This window comes from Prunus mume, linkage group LG3 (assembly GCF_029339155.1).
Source record: "Prunus mume cultivar Tortuosa linkage group LG3, ASM2933915v1, whole genome shotgun sequence".
Taxonomy (NCBI): domain Eukaryota; kingdom Viridiplantae; phylum Streptophyta; class Magnoliopsida; order Rosales; family Rosaceae; genus Prunus; species Prunus mume.
The window spans coordinates 3372289-3376107 of NC_142700.1; the positions used below are offsets into that span (position 1 = coordinate 3372289).

Sequence of the window (3819 nt, forward strand, 5' to 3'; positions counted from 1 at the left end):
TTTTTCAGAATCAACTTGATGTCATGAACCCTTCAATCACTTCTTCTATGACAGTTGCCATTGCTTGACTTTTTCTTTATCCCAGAGATGTCACGTGGGATTGTTCCTTATTTCTGCTCCTCTTCCTTTATATTGGGCCTGAGGCCTAGATTAGCCTTGTTTGCTCTAATGAGCATCTTTTCTGTATTTTGGGCTTCCATCTTTCACTGGTGTGTCAATTTTGGCCCAAACAGTTTCAACTTTGGAGATCCAATATGTGATTAGAATTTTACTGCATCTGCTAGTCCATATGTGACATAAATCAAATACCCCATCCAAAGTGCGTTTGTAGTTGCTGTGGGAAAAGTTCTGCAGGCCAGGAATGGTCTTGGCCTAGCTTGGGCTTCAAACTTGAAAATGTCAAAAAACAAAAGCAGAAAAAGTGTTGTTAATTGCAAAGATACAAAAAGGATGAGGTGGAGATGCAGGCTATCGAACCCTGTACCTCTCGCATGCAATACACAAAATGTTCTTCTTTGCTTCACTGCTCCTTAGTCCCTTCATCCTCTCTCTCTTTCCCTTCCTCGTTTTCAGGTAAGAAAGTTTGATGCTTGAATTACTTGGTGTCTCTTTTTGCCCAAGATTGTGAATTGATGCAAATTTTGTTGAAATTTGTCTCTTAAGTTCAAATTGTAGGATTTTGTGTGGCCTAACTTGTGATGGGTCTTCTTAGTTTATGAATTTGGACAAACATTGGTATTCCTTTGTTTGTTTCAAATTTTGTTGATTTTTGGTTTGGTGAGCAGTTTTGCTTAGTAAAGCAACATAAGTACTTCAATTTCCAATCAAAAGATGCTTTGCTTAGTGAATTAGAGAAAGGAATGGTTAGATGTTTTGCTAGGTTTTTCTAGATGAATATATGAGTACTTTGTTGGTCTCTCAGGATACCAACAAAGGAATGTAGTGATTATAAATGATAATATACTAATGTCATTTTCCTCCTAGGAAAGGCCTTGATCTGAAATTGATTTTTTTTCAACTTGAAGGTTTATCTCTTGGGTTGGATTTGAGTTCTAGTATTGGAGTTGAAAGAAAAAGAGGCTCTGGCTCAGTGGTGAGGGCTGGGAAGGCTGCTCTGTGTCTAACCAAGAGAAATAGGTCCCGGAAATCTTTGGCTCGAACTCATGGCTTCCGCAGACGCATGAGAACCACTGGTGGTAGAGCAATGTTGAAGCGCTGACGCGCTAAGGGACGGAAGATCCTCTGCACGAACACCAATCCCAACAGTGGAAAACGTGCCTGATTGTGTCCTTTTTGTATTCAGTTTATCAGGTAAATGAAATGAAATGAAATATAATGATGTCTAATAGTTCTTGTGAACATTGGCAGAATTTCAAACTTATTTCACATGATATCCCTTCTGTATTGTTTCAATCAGAAAGGCTTTTGTTTGTCCGAGCGCATTTTGCATATTCACTGTGTCCTGTTAATTTTGTTGTCTGAATTCATTCTTAGTTATGCCAATAAATGTATCAGAACCCAAATGGAAGGCTCACTCTTAATAGGGGCGCCAAAAACCTGGTGAATGCTTGTAATGCCATATTGCTTTGTTGTTACACTTCACACGTATGTGCAGATCTTGTCAAGAGTACATTAGCTAGTACAAGATGGGGCATTTTTACAACCAATAATAGTAATTCTGCGTAAATATGAAAAAGGAGAATCTGGTAGTCTTGGGTTCGGTCTACAGCTTTAGGTGAAGTCGACAAGATTTTATAGTTACATGACAATAAGCATATAATTCAGAAAGCCTTGTTGATGGGAAGCTTTCTGAGCAAGGCCACAAACACCTTCTGGGGCATCCTCATGCCGAGAGGCTTCTCCTGTGACGGCAATGGCAACGGAAACTGCAGATTGCGCGGACACAGCCTTGAGTAGGTCGATTTCGCTATTGGGAGGCACCTCTCTTCATGACCAGAAGTTCCATCCAGGCTCTGGTATGGGTCACTGTCTTCAGTGCATTGCTAGGTCGGTGGAATCAGTCGAGCCATACTTTTCCATATTAGCCTTCTTTATCCCTTGTTTTTCTTAGTTATTTTCAACAAGAAAAAAGCCGTACCTACCAACATATGCAACATCATCGTACAAAAAAACTATCATCAAACATTGAATAATGACATGACAATAAGCTAACATACATAATTCACAAAGCCTGGCTGGTCTGGCCCTGGCCCTAGTCCCGGTCCCTCCTACTACTTATTCGAGATAATTAAGGACGACTATAGTCTTCTAAGCCGAGTGAGCATGATAGGGCAAAGAAGTCTTAACCTAGAATATGACTTAGATGAGTCAAATCAAACAGCAAATAATAAAACAAAATTATACAATATTTGTCCACATGTGATGCTCACTTAGATGACCTATAATATATATACAGGGCTGGGTTTTTTTTTTTTTTTCTGGCACTCGCATGTTATCTTATTCTTTTGACTTCTTTTCTGTTTGTTCACATGTGATGCTCTGTGTAAGTTAATATGCGAAGGGCACACACAAACACTTTTAACAGGGGCTCCAGAGAAACCTGGCGATTAATTGCATGTATTAATACCATTTCCATATAATATTGTTGGTTTGTGATAAACTGCACACGAAAAACACACTTGTTGTATGCATATGTGGTTTATAATATCTTGCACATGAGATATTGAAAGTTTTATTTGATAGAATATATTAGCCAGCTAGCTCCTAACACCTAGCAAATACAGGCATTTTCACGGCCAATGAATGATATGTACAGTTGCAACTTGCATATATGGATTCTATAGCCTATATGTACTATATAGGTGAAGTTGAGAAGATTACATCTCTTCCTTTGCTTTGATCAATATATAGATTATGCAGTCGGATAGGAGCCAGGCCACAAACACCTTCTGGGGGACCAGCATTCGTAAGAATTTTCATATAGCCATTCTCACCCCCCAGCTCTCACCCCATTGATTCTTGAGTAACCAATACTTGGTGCTGTCCTCAGTCGTCCCATTCCCATACCCAACGATGGTAAGAGCGTGGTCCAGTGTTGTCCCACAACCTGTGGCTGAGAACACCACACTTTGGTAATGCATAAACTGTTGGCGTGAGTCAACGTTCTTATTAGGAATAGAATTTGTTTTTATTAGGAATAGAATTTATATTTTATTGTAATTATCTAATTTGAGTAGAATTAGAGATTTTGTACATATTTCCTATTTTTACCCACTTTGTATGTAGTATATATATTCCTCCTTGAGAGAAGAATAAACATATCAATTTAAACCCTAATTATTTTGAGTTGGTATCAGAGCGGGTTCCGATCCGTCTTTACGACATTAAAAACCTAATCCTAAAATTACATATTTCCGCTGCACCTAGCCTATACACCTAAGCCTGTGCCGTCTTATATCTCTTACTGTCATCGTCGCCACCTAATCTTTTGTTGCTGCCGCCATCTATCACTGTGTCAGATGTCACTGAATCTTCTTCTTCTACTCGGATTGTAACGGTTCATATTGAATCGTCCACCAACCTATCTATAGGATTCAAATTGAATGGATCCAACTATGAGATATGAGCTTCGATGATTGAACTCCATGCTACTACATAAGGCAAATTGGGTTACCTGACTGGCGACACTGATGCCTCCGATTCTCAAGACCGGAAATTGGGAAGTGGAAAATTACTGATGCTGTTGTGAAAAGTTGGATGCTATGAACTATGAAACTCAGTTTGTTGAATATGTTTCATACTCTATCTACTACTAAGGAAATTTAGGATGCTGTTAATCAGATGTTTTATGATGGCTCT

General features: G+C 38.9%; 1 long non-coding RNA gene across 1 annotated transcript; it reads left to right on the top strand.

Moving 5' to 3' along the window:
* The first annotated feature begins 246 nt into the window (after window positions 1-246).
* On the top strand, window positions 247-3078 carry LOC148918430 (uncharacterized). The gene is made up of 3 exons (XR_016124958.1): window positions 247-573; window positions 1026-2007; window positions 2872-3078. It is a non-coding gene; the product is annotated as an uncharacterized LOC148918430 (long non-coding RNA).
* Window positions 3079-3819: the final 741 nt, after the last annotated feature.